We start from the raw sequence: 18,330 nt of genomic DNA, 5'->3' as shown, positions 1-18,330 counted from the left end.
TTTGTGTCACCTCCTACATTTTTCTGAAATGTGAAGGTTTTTATAACAAATTATTATCTGAACATTGACAGTTACATGATATATATGCTGCATATGCAAAAGAAAAATCAGCATCCTTTATACACTTTTTCCTCCTCTTTAGAATATTACAAGGTTCAATACATAAATATAGCTTCATGGTTACTATTCTTTTCTGACACTGATATATGAAAGGATATATTTTCCTCCTTATGGATGCTGATTTCAAGGGCAGTGAATTTCATGCTTTTCTTTGCCAGAAAATTGTTGTAATCTGAAAACATTTTTAAAAAATTACCATGCCAGCAAATAATTAAGAAAGAAAACATCATGTATTGGCTGAGACTAAATGAAAAGGAAATAACAAAGATGGGTAGAAAAGCAGCTCAAACAAGAATTCTAATCTCTTTCTAAATTAAATCATAAAAAAAAAGAATGCCTAGAACAAAAAATGGTGAAATATAGCCTGTCCTGGCACTGTCTACCACCCGCATCATAATTGAATTTACTGTCTTGAAGTTACTCTTGACTTACCGAGGTGCAAACGAGATCAGAATGAGTCTGAGCATCTGCCTCAGGCTGACTTCTTAGTTGCTGAAAGATTAAGGACCAAAGTGGCTGCAATCCTGTGTGCCCTCTATAACGCAGCACTGGCTAAAGCAGTCACAAGTATATAATGACTTACGAGTTTGGATGGGTTGTGTTTGTTTTGCATCACCAGAGCCTTAGAACAGAACCATGCTACACACTGGTCACTGCATCTGTACATTATACAATAAAAGTTGCAAAGACCAAAAAGCTGTAACACATCTGTGTCCCCCAGCATTTTAGAGGGAAAAAAAAAAAAAGAAGTGTGAAACGTCAGCAGCATCCTGGGGTACAAGCTTGAGTAATAAGGTTAATTGCAGATTACAGAGATGAAATCTTCGGAGAGGCAGTGATGCTCAGGCCACCTGCCATACCTGGCAAACTCTCACCAGGCGCTTAATCTGAGTTACAACAACACACCCTTGCCAGAGGCTGCATTACTGCTCCGGGTCTTCCTGAAGACTTCAGAAACACTGGAGCTGCAGGCATCAATTTAAGGTCCTACCATGCACTTTTTGGAATGCATCCAACAAATTAAAGGAAGTGAGGCCACGCACAGTGGAGGCTCACTGTCTCCTCATGCTGACTGTACATGCTTCAATGCTGCTGCCTTTTAACATTTCATCATCTTGATCTTCATTTTCCTAGAAAGAGGGCAGTAGCTGTGACCACATCTCACTGGCTCCTCTTCCTTCTCCTCTCCTTTTCCTCACTGATCTTGCCACAACTGTTAATACCTCTCCATGGCTGAATAACCTTTAGGAGGCTACATCTATATTTGTGCAAAATAGAAAAGGGTTTGCACCAAAGAGCTGACATCATGCTGACAGATTAAATGTTTTGTGTCACAAAAACCTCCTTGCTTCCATTCTTCCTTCCTGGGAGAAAGAAAATCTTTTTAACAACTGCAATTTTTAGGGAGTTGGAACATTTCTTCAAAGACAATTTTTCTGCACAGATGCATCAATTTCTACAAGTTGTACCACATCTAAAAGGTAGTGACTACGATCAGGTGAAAAGTGATCTGTCAGGCTGGAGGTGATTCTCTGCTCCATCAGACCAGGCTGCAGAGCAAAGGTCAGTCCCGAAAGCTGAGACATCATTGTGGATGCCAGCTGCTGAAATTCACACAGGAGTCCAGTTTTGAACAGAATTAGATGCAAGATATTTTCATTTGCATACATCTTTACATGGTGGGTTTTTTATGTGCTCACACATACTTGGGAGTTTACTTGTACACCCTCCTGTGCATGTAACTGTGAAGGACACACAGAGACAGTCTTGTTACACTGCTAGCAATTTCACTGCTGATTTGAAATTGTATCTCTCAGCAAAACCACCACTCTATATACATCCCAACTGGAATGCTAATAGCCGTAATGTTTGGTCTAGTTTATAATCAGCATAGCACAATCAAATTTATCATGATTGCAAAAATGAGATGGGTCCTTATACAGGCAATTTCACTTCAACCTGCATCTGTAAATACAAAAATTGTGCTACCTTGCTGTGATACTATTTTTCCAAAACAATTATTCTAGACATGCCATCAAAATAACAGTCAATCAGCAGTTCTGCTCCCTCTCGCAATTTCTAGAACTGATTTATTTTTTTATGCTTGTTTTAGCAATGAAGAAAAACAGCAATAATTCCAATGGAAAACATTTTTAACGCATCAGTCACCAAGTTACACCTGAATCCAGAACAAAATTGCTAGGTGAACTTGCCCAATCTTGAGATGTAGCAGTCTACGTATCACATAGTATGCAAGGTATTCATGGCACAAGTTCACAGTATCACTGCAGAGACATCCACAAAGAGAGGGAGCCTTCTGAGCAATGTGCTGCACTGCTATCAGTAAGGTTTTCAAAATAGAAGAGAGAATCTGGACAAGGCAGAGCTGAACCCTTTTTGGAGAGGATTCACCTGGACTTTATCACTGCAGCGTCCCTGAGTCTGAACAACTTGGCAGCCACATGAAAAGGAGGCCTTTGTGAAGTTGAGGACAAAAGGTGTAGAACACCTTTTGAGAGCTAAAACTTCATTTATTGAAGCATATGTTTTAAGGTGGATAGCAGAAGTTCTCCTTAGAGAGGACTGTGGCGGTTTGGGGTTGCTGAGCATTCGTTCAGCATTTGAACACTGTGCTCACACAACTGCAGAGAGAAAGCAAGATCCATTTCCCTCACACTGGCTGGAGAACACTGTGTGAGGAGATTCCATGGAGTCTGCTTCAACCATCTGTCTGTTTTCACTATCATTTAATTATTGTCCAGCACAAGCACGATAGTAAGTGATCATACACCTACTGGGTAGTCCTGACTAGCTCAGGCTTCAGAGGGAAACCTCCTCAGAGACTGTCCCAGGATTATACTTCCACTGCTTGCTTACAGGCCTCCTGCATTGCCTGAACCCCTCCAGGTATGAGGTTCTGACCACACAGATCCAACTCAAGACAGAAATGCATTTCCATCTATAAGCACTGTGCCTCCTTTTGTCACAAGCTGTGCCAAAAAAAACAATCTCAAAGGAAAAACACCCTTTAATTTCAATGTATTTGCTCTTGGCATTCAGCTGTTTGTTTCCTACTGATGGAGTACTTGCCTAAGGAAAGGTGTGACCAAGCTCCTGCTCAACTTCGAGATTGCTGTCTGGCAAGAGCTCACACGGCAAACCAGCTTTTCACCTGCACTGAATCTGGTGTCAGTAGGATTCACCAAATTCAACAGAATCAAATCACAATTTTCCAATTTGAATGGAAAATTTCCATTTATTTCCATCAGGGCTTCTTATCTGCTTAAAACTGCTAGCAGTCCATGGAAGTTGGTTCCCAGAATTATATTTTTAAACAAGTGCCTCCTTTTTCTTATTAGCATGTCATTTCTGACAATCCAGTTTGTTATTTCAGATTCAAACACTCTCAGACCAGATATATATAACTGTAAGCTGCTATAAACTTGACTTTAAAATGACTTTTTACTCAATTTTCTTCCCAATATTCAAAGCAATAAGCTTATTTCAGTGGAGTAGCTTATTAAACCGCTTTGGTCAGAAATAACATTAAGTTGATATAAAGGTGAAATACTAGATGATAATGCACCCCAAGTAAACTACTGTGAGTCATTTAAACTAGGCAATGTTTTACTTTTAATTAATTCATTTAATATTCCTTTTATAGCACTAAGTTTTCATTGCAAGTAAAAACTACAGTATGCTAAAATAAGATTGTGCTTAATAATCAGAGATAGGGCTAAAATCTGCAGTTCTCACTAAGGCAAAACACTCAGCTTTTACATCCCATAAGCAATGTCTCCATAAAAAAAAAACATGCTGATTTGGGCTGAAACTGACTTTGTTCTTTTGTGTGATTTTTTGATGGTTTAACTGCAAGTTAACACAGGTAAAGTTTTCACTTATCTAGTAATTAACGTTAATTTTGGCAACAGAGAGCCATGGGCTTAGAAAGGGCTGATGTCATTTTTAAAACACTTCATTCATTTTCACCTTCTACAGCTGCAGTTGAAACCTAAACATTCAGTTTCCTTCTTCACAGACAAGAACAAGTATCTTCCTAGAAAGTGGATGGAGGCTTGTCAGAGCACAATTTAAAAATGACAAAGCAAGATCTAGGTTCCTTCTCTAAGGATTTGGCCGTGACACAAGCCAGAATTTGACTTGGACTTCTTTGTCTCCAACTCGGTGGAATCCAGGAAATGAATAATTAAGATCCAAGTGAGAAAGCTTCTTTTCTACAGTGCACTTCCAGGATTCAACGTTACACTTATGTGGACTTTAAAAACTGCATTACAAAACAGGATGTGAAAACAGTGCCCACAAAGGTACTGTGGGTATTTTCTGGTCTCTAATCAATAGAAAATAAAAGAACATTAAAAAAGACATGCTTCAGTGCCCGATGTAGGGAGCCATTGATACCTGCCTGTGTTCATCGCTGGGAGATCCTGTACTGGGAGAGAACAATGGTTCACATGGATCAGTAGTCTACAGATACCTACCCTTAGCTACTGGATTGAAGAGTACAGAAAAGTTAGTGGGTGAGAGCTCTTCATGTAAAAAGAAGTAGTATATTCTAGGAAATAGAACTAAGTACTGTTCAAGACATGGAGCAGCAATTCAAAAGATAGCTAGGATAGCTAGGAGAAATAACTTCTGTGTTAAGTTTTAGTACTGCAACCTTTGTCTTACTAACGATAAATAACCTTTAGGCTTATTTATTCTTCCCCAATTCTATGTTGTTAATATCAAAAAGGAACATTTTTCTCAATTTTTAACATCTTAATCCGCTACAAATTATTAGATCTAGGTTGCAAGTATGAGCTACATCCTCCATTTTGGTTGCAATGCCTGGACTGAAAGGATGGTGGTAACAAAATAAGATAGTGCTACGTTAATGTGAATGACACTACTTCATGTAGTATCATACACTGTCCATTCAGTATCACTAGATATCCTACTAGCCCCTGTTCAGCACTGTGATCAGGCAAGCATATGACTGATACTATCTCAGAGTTGTTCTGAGCTTTGCTACATGTTCAACATAGACCAACATGCTGTCTGTTAATTCTACATTCCAGTTACAAAATTTGAAAGAGGAAAACAAATCTGGCTGTTAACATAATAGTCATTTACCATCAATTCCTGCTTCTTCCACCTATTCAATGAGTTTAGTCCTTATACTGAAACATTCTGGCCACAGTACAGCAAAAGACTTAACAAAGGATATGTAGTTCACTACTCATTACATGTTATTTTCTTCCCCAGATTTATATCTTCCTCTTGTTCGTTTCTATTTTCATACTTATTTCCTCAATAGATGATTTACAGACCAGTGGAAATAAAGGTTCAAATGTATCTGTAGTGAGATTGTAGATAGTAATTAGGAGCTCTGCTTTGAAAGCCAGCGGGTCTTAAGATAGACTGAAAGGGCGGTTTCCCTTCTGTATATTTCATGCATCACAAAATGAATTAACCTTACATGGAACAATAAAAACTCACACATTCAGCTAAGAATGAACCTAGGGAGTCTTCTAAAATATAGCCCAGAAAATCTTTTGATATCTAGAAATTCCTAAACTAGCTTTCCGACATATAAAACAGACTGCTAGAATGCAAGGTATTACATAAAAACAGCTACTTGGCATAATTCCAAAGCAAATTTTAAATATCCTCAATGCTTTTATACTACTAATACACGTACTTACCCTTTCTTTCAGATTCAAAGATGAACTAGACGCAGTAAAAAAAAATCTTTAAATAGAATTTTCAAAATTTAGTTATCTCATGAGCTTCAAAATTCACTAGGATGATAGCCCTCATCTCATGAACAAAGTTTTCAAACACAAATACCTACCTTAAATGTCCTAAACATCACAGTACTTTGTTAGGTATTCAAAAAGTAGCCTGGGGAGCATTATTTCTATCAATTTTTTTTCAGCAGTTGATCTAATATTAAGGAAATATCAAAGCTGTGCTAGTGATGTAGTATATAGCAAGGAGACTGCTTAAAAATTGTCCTTCCATCTTTCCATGCAACGATGAAAATCTTTTCAATTCTTACACGTTGTGAGGATCACTGGCAATGTGATCAAGAATTGTCTTTTTGAAACATTTTTTACTAGTTGAGAAAACAACTTATTAAAAGAAAACAAATTATTTTCCCTGGAGATGAGATGGTGGTAGTGAAAATCTGTTAAAAACAAATAAATAAATCAAGTTCACAATGATACCTGAATGGCAAGCAGGAGTTGGACTCCTTCAGATGTGCTGTGAGTACCAGCATAAGAAACATCAAACTCAAAAGATTGTTACCACCAGGCGTCCATCAAAAGCTTCAACTAGGAAACAATGCCAATATTTACTTCTCACTAGGAGATTCCTAGAGTAAATTCTGAGAGACTTCACACTAGACCTCTACTGACCTAATACAAAACATTCCCATCAGACTTTAAAGCTATTCCTTCAAACTGATTGATTTTTATATGCAAATAGCTCTAATTCAACACCTGAAGTTGTACCAGGAAGAAGTTATGCCTATCTATTCATTTCCAACACACATCTGTTCCCCTGTAGCAGAGCACTATATATGCAGAATATGCAAGACAGCAAGCAAACACAGTTAAAGTCAGTGGCATATTTGGGCTATTTCACGTTACAGGATCTTTCTTTTATACTCATACATTCCATGAAAGCAACTTTGCATAATGAGTATTTCATTCAAAAGAACAAGTGCAACAAACTATACATGCAAAATGATTGGGGGTCATAACTACTATATTAATAAACATCAGGCAGTAATTTCCAGCATTATGCCATAATTTTGACACTTTGGCAAAATTGTTTCTTCACCATCTGTTTTTAAATGATCCTCACAGGTGGTTGGCTTACTGACAGACACTTCTTGCATTCTGTAATATGTATTATACTTCAGAAGTTATAAAAAAATAATTAAGTAGATGATAACAGCTACCCATAGAAAGAGGTTGACAAGTTCATCACCCGTTCTTCAGCAATCTCATAACAAAGTGTCAAAAAAGGCTACAGCTGATGTTTAGCACCAATACTATCCTATATGCAAGAGAAACTTTAAACACCTTTTAACTTGTAATGTATTGAGACCTAGATACGCAAATCGGCTGGCCTTAGACATCTTTTTTATATTTAATTACAGCCTGCTAAATAATCCATAAAGTGATGGGGAGATGCAGTCCAATAAACAAACCCATTTTGTTGCTACTTGTGCAAGAGGTGGGGGTTTTGAGTACTCATTAACAATGGCAGGATATATTTTAGACTCAGAATGCAGTCTAAAATTCTGAGTCTTTCTGAATTTGGGAGGTTATGGGAAAATAAGCCCTTAAAATAGGAAGGAAAGTGTCTCATACCTGGCACCACCAACTATCTAAGCTTGCAAGTTTCTTGCTTGCAAAATCTGCTTTGTGTCTGTTAAAAGGAAGGACACTCTCTGGTGGTACAAAATGTGTTAATCTCCAGGAGTAAGAGATGAAGGATCAAAAGCACTATAATGACTGAGGGTGACTAATGCATTTGCTGATTACCTGAGTAAAGCAAATACAGCAGTCCAATCTTCAGAGTCTTTCAGCTCCATCAGTTACCAAAATATTCATCATAAAAATCATTTGTAGAGGTGTATTTCCTCAAAGAATCTATTACTTATACTTAAGATTACTTTCACTTGCTTAATACTAGGAAACACAATTTTAACAAAGAATCTATTTGCTGTTTTTATCTTCAGCAAGGTAAGACCAGCACAGCCCAGTAAATTTTCAGGTGGGCACAGGACACGTGCTCAAGCCCCACAAAGGGGAGTCAGTAGTTCCTGAGCTTGGGTACATTCAGTCTAGCATCCACCAACAGGATCATCTTCGCATATGGGTGCAGTGCTGGGAAGTAGGCCTGGAGCTACAGGGGAGATTGGTCAGATGGCTATTCCCTGAACTGCATTCTAGGAGGATGAGTGGCTTTCTCTCTGCATGTGACTTAATGTTGCTTGAAAAATGAAGAAAGTATCAAAACAGATAATGACAAAAATAAGAGGAGAAAATTCATCTGTCTGTGCGAAAAGTAACACACCAAGTTCTCTGCTGTCAAAGCAGCTGAATTGATACAGAACTCAATGACAGGTCCTGCACTTCAAAGAGCTTGTTAAAGCCCTGAGGTATTACAAGTAGTCAATAATTTTTCCAGGAAGTTGTGCATTCATAGGTGGAAGATATGCAAGACAGAGTGATGATAAGAAGGATCTCACAAGGTTCCATTCAGAGTGCATGGATCTGAGGCACTGTGTTCTCCATTCTTCCCCGTGTATGTTGCGTCACCAGCACAACTCTCTCATTTTTCATTATGATGTTCTAAACAATGCCAGGGGAATTCCTTTGACTCTAGAATGTCTCTCATACAGTCTTGTAAGCACAGACGGTAGATACAGAAGGATGAGGGTACTGGGAAGAAGCAAGACGAAGAAATACTACAAATACTTTCTAATTAATCAGTATTTATAAATATCCCCTTTTTTTCCAAAATTTCAAGACTTGCCAGACATAAGAAAATACTATTCTAGATGGTTATTTGATAATTGCAATTCCATCTGAAATTCCACATCAGGTTCCCCAAATCCTAACCAACATCTCAAAAAGTTACAAGGGCCATGCATTCCTTTTTCTGAGGAACAGACAACAGCAACCACTGCTATGCAAAACAAGACAAAATAAAAAACCCTTACTCATTTTCCTCCTGTTTTTTCCATGCTGAATACCATACTATGTTTTCCTTCAGGAAGCCTTTGGGAAAAGATTAGGAAAAACAGTGGCCAATTTAGATGCACAGTTCGAACAAAAGAAGACATCTGCAATGATCTTAAGGGGTGTTTCAATCACAACATTCCACAGCAGCCAGCAAAAAATATCCTCGGCAATTTCTCAGGGGCAACAGTAAGAAGCAGTCAGGTTGTCCCTCATAAAAAAAAAGAAAAAGATTCTGTATGGCTTTGATAGCCTGTAATATACTAATTACAGAAAATAGAGCGTGTCTGAAGATGAAAGAAATACATCTGGTTATCTCTGCCAATCTGACAGAACAGCATTTCTCTCCCTTGTATATTTTGCAGTATTTTGTCTAGTCTTTTAAGTTCCCAAAGATTGGTACTTCCGTGGCTTTCAAATAGTCTCCGTCGTACGTTTCATTGGCTAAGATAGCCAGATGACATTCAGATCAAATGCACATATTTCTCCATCTCAGCCATTTTATGCTACAGTTCATGACCAAAAAAAAGCCCTTATTTCAGCCCAGTGTCACTGACATCAGGGGTGTCTGTAGTAGTACAGGGGATGGATTACAATATCCTAGATGTTTGTGCAGTCATGTTGCAAGCATCACGTTTTGAGAGGGAGCCTCTCTTCCTCAGAGATGGCAGCTTACTGAGGGAACCTTTATTCCTCCAGGGCCGTCCAGTGACTTCTCGATACTGAAGCATTGAGAGGTTAATCTGACAAACCTCAAATAATTGCTTCTTCCCCTAAATTACTCAAAACATAAGTTCGTATTACACACTGTAGAGCCCTGGAGATGAAGTTCCATGCATATTACAAGACAGCGGGGTTCCTAAATTTAGCACAGAAGCAGGATGAAGAAAAACACAAGCATGATCCATGAAGAGCAGCAGCTGCCTTCCTATACCTAAAGGCTTAATTATGGCTTTTTTCTTTTTTAATTCAGTAACTTGTGTATTAATTTTGATTCACCTAATTCTTTTAATATTTCTGTTGCTTGATAAATAGCCAACAATAGTGTACAAACACCACTAGCTTACATAGCACCTTATAAAGGGTTTCAAGGCTATGCAGGAGGATTCCTGCTGTGAGTTCCATTTGATTCAAGGACAAGGAGCATGATTTTACTTTAGCAACCAACTTTACCTGGCCACCCTAAGATTCACTCTAGGCCTGCAATTGAATTAGGCATAGTAGCTTAATAAATTAACCTCATACTTGGCATTTTGTTTCCTGATGCCCAACACAAATCTGTTACCAGAAAACAACAGGAAACAGTCTTCTACTCTAGCTAAAACTTGCATGTCACAGATAGGAGTAGTGACAGTTCAAAATCAAGAACTTTCCTATATAGGCAATGTGTTGTTAACAGCATTAGAAGCAGTGCTCATTTTATCATATGCCCACTTGGTGCGTTTTGCTGAAACAGTTTGTTGAGGCTTTTTTTGTGGTGGCTGTCTGTGCACCAGCTTCCCTTCCATCCTATTGCCTCCTACAGGGCAGGTACAAGAAGGAGCTGCCCTCATTGGAGCCTTCAGTCAAGCTGTTTCTACACACTGCGTACTACTTCATACATACAAAGCCTTTCTCAGAAAGCTTTAAATGTTTTTTTTTCATACCAAAGGTCAGAAAGTAGCCAAAAAGTCAATATGCAAGAATGCTGCTGTATTAGTATTGAATTTCTCTGTTGTATTTCCATTTTAAATTCAAGTCGAGAGGAGCACAGATCCATGCTTTTCTTTCCATTTGGCTAAATTGTTCTGATGCATTACACTGCTAAACCTACTGAACTCTCAAGTACAGTTGCATTTAAAGACTGTGGAAAATTCACACATTGATAAGAATGCTTGCAGTGCTCTGCTGTTCTCTGAAGGTGTGAGAAATCTAATATTTCTCATAGCTGTTAGAAGCCCTTTGTAATTTATTCTTTACTTTTCTGCACAAGCCCCACAAGGCTCTTTTTTTTTTAACCTCTTGTCGACTACACAATTACTTTGAACGTCTGAACTGCCACCAGCTAGATACTACCTCTTTCTGATTTCAAGCAACAGCTCACACTGTTTTATTCAGCCAGATGAAACAGCCCTCCTAGCTCTCAAGAGAAGGCAACAGGACAGGACTCTACCAATGAAGAATTTAGTACAGTCTTGATGAAAAGAGTGTCTCAAGCTGGCAGGTAGTAACAGAACATGGTGCAGAAAACCAGATGTGGGCAGCTCTGGGGGTAAGCCCTGGTCAACGTGAGGCCAAGCAAAGCTGCAGCATCAGAGCTCATGGCCTTGATGCTACAGCAGTGATCCCCACATGGTTTCCCTTCTGCAGAGCACCTCCCTGTTCAGGGTCTTGCAGACTTAGTTGGTCACAGCCAGAACAGCTTTGGGAGTCCCACATGAACAAAGAGGGGTTACATTCCATGGATGAAAGGAAGAGGATTCCCATATGCACATTTGTCTAGATTTCAAAGTATGAGTATGAGATACCTCTATTATTTGCTAGACAGAAAGCTGTGACTCTGTATTATCTTTATATGCCTGACACATGTTTCACTTCTGACCTCCAAGGTACACAGAAATTGCACACAATAAGAAGAAAAAAGCCAAGCAAATGCATGCCTTGATAGCTTGACATTGCCTTTTGCCTAAAGCAATTTTATATAATTAGCCATCTCACAAGTAAATCCTTTTTATTTTATACTTTCATCCATTTAAAATAAAAACTGTACAGTGGCATGGATAGCTTGTCATTTTAATACACTTTGATGTTTGCAAGCTTTGAAATATCATGTTCAAATTTGTATGCAAATTTGTGTTTCCAATTACATACTCATTAGTTCTTCTGGAACTTCATCTTAATATTCAGAAAATGTTTATGGCTTTCTCTGTTGTTTTTCAGAATTGCTTTAGGATGACACCCCATGTATAATAAACAAATGAAGAAATCCATTAACACTCAGTAACTTTCTTAAACATCACATTTAATTCCTAAGGATGTTAATTTGTCACTTCAGAAAGTTCAATTATCTGTGTACACTCCATCTGATAGCATATTAAAAATCATAAGAAAATGGTTTTGTATCTATTGCATTTACATCCTCCAAAAATGGCCACCTCCATTCCCTTCTCACTTTAAAGTCTGTCATATTTTTCAATATCTTTAATGAATGTTTTGATAGACATGAAATACTGATCCACATTCCTAGATGGAGCAAAATTGCTACTACTGCCTAGACTTCACTGGAATGAAGCAAATTTATAGCAATTACGAATACAGATTTTTTTTCTAGTTATCCACCTCCATTAAAAGCATAAATAACATTTTAAATTCTAGAGTGAAGTAAAAGTCTTACTGTTAAAAAAAATGCAGTAATCTCCACTGCCAGAAAGATCAACTTTTGGATGATACCTGGAGCTCACTAATAAGTAAAATGCAGAACACATAGAATGAGAGGAAGGAAGGAAGAAAGGGCTGGGAGGGAGCATAAGGGCATTCAGGGTGCAGCACCACCCCACACAGCAGTGATGGGATGGAAATGCACACTGGCAGATGCTAGTCTAACCTGGTCCCATAGATCTCCCTCCTCCTGGAGATCTGACAAGTCCCCTGGGCTATCTACCCTATCAGATTTCTCCTAATCATCGAATCATTGAAGTTGAAAGGGATCTTTAAATGTTATCTGGTTTAGCTCCCCTGGCAACAAATAAAGGAACAGCTACAGCTTGATCAGGTTGCTCAAAGTCCAGTGCAGCCTGACTCTGAGTGTCTCCTGGGATGGGACATCCACCATCTCTCTGGGCAACCTGTTCCTGAGCCTCAACATCCCAGATTCCTCCCTAACATCTAACCTCAATCTCCCCTCTATTAGTTTCAAATCATTTCCCTTTGCCCTATCACTATCAGAACCCCTCAAGCATGAAATTGTCCTTCAAGTACTTGAGGGCAATGCTGAGGTCTTCCTGGAGCCTTCTCTTATCTGAGTTAAGAAGGCACAACTCCCCCCAGCCTATCTTGATAGGTGTTCCAGCCCTCTGATCATTTTCACAATCCTCCTCTAGACCTGCCTGACAGCTTTACAACCCTCCTGTACTGGGGCCCCCCAGGCATGGACACACTACTCCAGATGGGGCCTCACAAGGGCAGAGCAGAGGGGGTCAATTGCCTCCATCCTCCTGTTGCCACTCCTCTTTCATGCAGCCCAGGATACTGTTGGCCTTCCAGGCTACAAGAGTACACTGCTGGCTCATATCCAGCTTCTCATCCATCAGGACCCTCAAGTCCTACTCTGCAGGGCTGCTCCCAGTGAGTTCTTCTCCCAGTCTGTACTCGTATCTAGGTTTGCCTCAACCCAAGTGCTACACCTTGTTCTTGGCCTTGTTAAACCCCATTAGATTTTCATGCGCCCATCCACTCTTCAAGCCTGTCCAGGTCCCTCTGGACAGCATCCCTTTCTTCTACAACATTAACTGTACCACTCGGTGTCATCAGCAAATTTACTGAGGGTACATTTGATCCTACTGTCTAGGTCATTGATAAAGATGTTAGAACCAGAGGGAATGGCTTCAAGCTATTCAGGGGAGATTCAGGCTGGACATGAGGAAGTATTACTTTTCAGAAAGGGTGGTCAGGCACTGGAATGGACTGCCAAGGGAGGTGGTGGAGTCACCGAGCCTGGGGGTGTTCAAGGAAAGACTGGATGTTGTGTTGAGGGACATGGTTTAGTGGGAGCTATTGGTGATAGGTGAACGGTTGGACTGGATGATCTTTTAGGTCCTTTCCAACCTTGGTGATTCTATGATTCTATGTTGAAGAGCACCAGTTCCAACATGGACCCCTGAGGGTCAGCACTCATGACCACCCTTCACCTAGAGCCATTGTGGGGCCCATGGAGGAGCACGGTGGGTAGAATTCTGTGAATTGGTACAGGAGCTTCCTGTTAACCCTCTGGTGTTGCTGATATGCCCTGCTTGTGTCAAGGAGGCTTTTGCACCCTTTCTGGAACCTCTCAGTTCAAATCTTCATACTTCTGACCCGCCTGTTGCCATTCCAGCCACTGGACTTTTGCTCCCTTGTAGGTACCAAAGTTTCTCTTATTTGTGTCCTTTCATCTTCTAATGTACTTGAGACTCCTTGGGTTAGTTTTAACTCTGCTTACAGAGCAATAGAACAAGGGGAAATAACTTTAAAAGAGGGGAGATTTAAGTTATACGTTACGGGGAAATTTTTTACTCAGAGTGTGATGAGACATTGGCACAGGCTGCCCAGAGAATTTGTGGGTGTCCCGTCCCTGGAGACATTAAAGGCCAGGCTGGATGGGGCCCTGGGACAGCCTGGTCTGGTGGGAGGAGTTGGAACTAGATAATCACAGAATCACAGAATTGTAGGGGTTGGAAGGGACCTCCAGAGATCATCGAGTCCAACCCCCCTGCCAAAGCAGGTTCCCTACACCATAATCTTTACAGTCCATTCCAGCACAAGCCGTTCTATTTATAGGGATCATTCTATTTACAGATCTAGAGTCAGGGAAACCACAGATGGGTTAGATGTTAATTTGCTGAAAGAATTATATGTTTCCTCTGGCTTTATGGCCTGGAGACATCATGCATTTACACTTTCGGGTGATCCAGTGTGGAGCCAGGAGCAGTACTCAATCCATTTCTCTGCACAATGTGTCAGAGCCAAAAAATACTAAATATAATAACTGGTAATGTGACAGCACCCTGTTTAAGAGGATGCAATTTGGAACACAGTCACTGGAAATAATATGAACAATTAAGACTGAAACTTGCTGTACCTGTATATGCAATAGAAATTATGAAATATCTAGAGAGGCCAGGCTTTCCCTTTTCTTGCCCTTAAAGTGGATACAGCTCCACAGGACTCCAATAGAGGATGTCTTTCTCAGTCTATCATACTCTCCCTCCAGTCCAGCTAAAACTTGTAGTGCACAGAACTGCAGAGAAATGGCAAAGATAGAGGCCAATTTCATGAAAATAAATGCAAATCAGTTTTCACAGCTATTGCAAGTTTTTGGTGTCAGCAAAAAGCTTGGTAAGCAAACATTACATTGGCTCATATGCATCACCATTCATGCTAGCAGGCCTGAAAACAACACGCTTCTAAGCGCTAATAAATCTATAACAATGTGTTAAGAGTTTTTTAATGACTTTAAATTAACACTGATCTTCTTAATTAAACTTTTTTAATTAAGGAGTAAATCTGTGCATTAAACAGATCAATTTATTCTAGCATGCCACAAGCATACAAGATGGATACTACACTAGCAATGCAGACCTGAGTCTTGCTCCAACAGAAGCAGCTCTCTTCCTACAGGCAGACAACAGTAATTGCAGTTCAGAGTGGGACAGGGTCAGATAAAATTTGTAGCATTGCATCACAGTCTGACATTTGATATGTGCAATGCTCAGCAGAAACCACTTAATTTTGAGAATTTTCAAAAATAAGATACTGGAAATTTCTCCCTTGCTAAGGAAAACTTAAGGTAAGCAGTTGTCTAGAAGAGCGGGAACACAGTGAGAGTCCATAAACTACTCCTTAAAATCATAAACAGAAATATTTATCAGCAGTAAATTAAAAAAAATTATTAAAAAAAAAAAAAAAATTGAAAGTCTTCCTGGATTCATTTTCAGTTTTTTCAGCTTTTTGGGTATGGTGAAAACAACTACAGGCATGAATTATCAGTACTTTGAACATGAAGTAGAGGGAATATAAATGCTTTTTATGTTATTATTGAGTATTACCCAAACCCATTATTTCAGAAGTACTACCCAAGCCCATTATTTCAAATATACATATGATGCCATAAATCAGACAGGGGTGTGGGCACCACAGAGGTACTTGCTCTCAGGGCTGTTTGCCATCCGCTGACATCAAAGAGGAAATGAATGTTGCTCATTATCTCCCAACAAGATGAGGCCAAGCTGTCAGGACCAGGCCTCAAAGCTTCACCGCATGGCCCAGCTGCAGCACCTGCCAACACATCTGCAGCATTCCTGGAGGGATTACAAGGAGCCCCTAGAATACATAAGCCAAGGAGTTCCCAGGGCCTGATAACTGCAGGATTGTTTCTTTTCACCTCTGCCACATTTTAGGGCTGGGAGATGAGGGTATCTTCCTGGCACTTTACCCTAAAGTTAGCTCTCAGGGGAGCAGTTTGTTTGAAGTGACAACAGGCATAAGCTCTGAGCTCACTGTAAATACAGATCAATGCTTGCACAGTACAGCATCATGGGAGCTGATTAGAAGTCATCCACTTCTCCCAGACTAGATCATAGGATAAGAGATTTGAGAACAGAGGCTGCAGCTCAGTTTTTACCATTGGATTCTTTTGTTTGTCCTAGCCAGAATTTATCACCAATTTAAGTTCATTCTAGAGAAAAATCTCAATAACTTTTCATACCAAAGATGTTTTTGTATTCAAAGCTACACTGAGTAATTCTGAAATAAGAATAATATTCATGCAATCCTTCCTTCATAAATATGAAGTGATATAAAGTGGGGTGGTTTTGTTGTTGTTGCTGTTGTTTTAGCAGCATGTTTGTTACATTACAGTCTGCTCCCCTTACTGGAAATAAAAGCTAGAAAATCACAAGGCGTTCAGCCTGTGTCAAAAGCATTTTATAATGGCACTTTCTTAAACACTGAATTTGGAATGTTAGTTCAACAAAGAGGAGGAACATGCAAGAGCTTAGAGTGCTCCCACACATCTCCTGAGCAGCTCTCAGAAAACACTGCTAGACAGTTTCTACTACAGCTTTCTGCACCTCAAACTCTAGCTTTTGAAAATCTAGCAAAGTTCAGGTAATTGGGAAGCACAGCTCCAAGAGAACAACATTGTAGCATTTGTGATGGGGACAGTACATCAGAAGTCACTGGCATCTCTCAGGCCAGAGAGAAACAAAGGCAATAAGTGACAGCCTCAGAGCAGCAGCCAGTTGGGATTATAACTGTGGCTATGCCGGCAAGGCACAGAAGCTCCTCTGCAATAGGTTTGAGCTCAAATAATCCAGAACTATCTGATTTTCTTACCATGATGATACACATTAGCTTTTTATTTACTCTGCTAAATAAAGCCAAGAAAAGCTCATATATTCATTACTGATTAATGCAGAGAAAATCCGAAGGGCTACTCATACAGTGTTACTTGACATGTACATGGTTTAAATGAGAATTCATGTTAGGAATGCAGCATAGCTATTTCTTTTCTACTGAAATTGGTCAGTAGAGTTAAAATTGCATTAAGTTGCATAAGGTATCCCAGTGAACAGAGGATTACTGAGAATCCTCTGCCGTATCTTTTCAGTCTGAACACAGTTGAGGCATCCCGAAAAAGTGGTGTGGGTCTACTACAAGGGGGTGCTCAGAACAAAGACATAAGTGACGTTGCCCACACAAAAAGTCAGCACACCCCCATAGCTCTTTAATGTTCCTGTTCTCACTCATGCATTAGTCTTATATCATCATAACTTTCTGGAAGATTGATTCACCTGTCCTACTGGAAGTTATTTACTTGCCAGGATATTGGCAGATAATCTGCCACTAACCTTGTCTGAGAAATTATTTTGTCATTCACATATAGTGACAATTTTTACACTGAAAGAAAGATAAGAAGAAGTACATCCTCTCTACTGCAAGTATTAGTTAAGGATGCACTTACTCATAAAATTGAGCAAAACAATTCCAAAGAAGGAATAATGTTGTCAGCCTTTTGCTGAAACCTCAACCCCAAGGTCAAAAATACTCTGATAATTGTCTAACAAAATTTTTATGCTCCTTCTCCTAAGTGCCTTTAACTGGTTCATTGTTCACAGGGACTCTAAACATCTCCTCAAAGTCAGCAGACTCTCTCATTTAAGTTTCCCTCTCTTCTGAGCATTTTCTTCTGCTCTTGTTGTGGGAGGATTTTCATGATAGAGTAATGAGTGAGTGAATTCTAGAGAAATGCAAGCATACTAGAGCCATTTCCCTGTACTTGATTGGTCTTTTCTCTCAGTACCATTTAGGACATTTCTCCTTCTTTTTAAATTATCTGCCAGAGTACAGCCTCTCCTGGATCATGACAGACATTCAGAGCCACTCCTGTTTTTGGTAGCACTGATTTATGAAACTCTTATTGGGATAGACTTAATCTATCACAGGAATTGTTTTTTCCTCTCAGAACTCAGTATAGCAGATGTGATAAAGCACCTGTATAATAGGCTTTCTATGCTGCCGTTGCCCACAGATGTGGTTTACCACACTCTTCGTGAATTATGGCTTCATTCTGGGCTTAAGTAAGCCTGGGTTAGGTGAACGAATTACAAAAGTGGATTGTGGAGATGATAAACACATGGAGCACAGTGGCTCAAGCTCTCACTGAAAGGAACAAATTGGTTTTTGATGTTAGACAGCAGAAGATGCTGCTTGT

This window comes from Lagopus muta, chromosome 5 (genome assembly GCF_023343835.1).
Source record: "Lagopus muta isolate bLagMut1 chromosome 5, bLagMut1 primary, whole genome shotgun sequence".
Classification (NCBI taxonomy): domain Eukaryota; kingdom Metazoa; phylum Chordata; class Aves; order Galliformes; family Phasianidae; genus Lagopus; species Lagopus muta.
Note: the sequence above shows the minus strand (reverse complement) of the source record.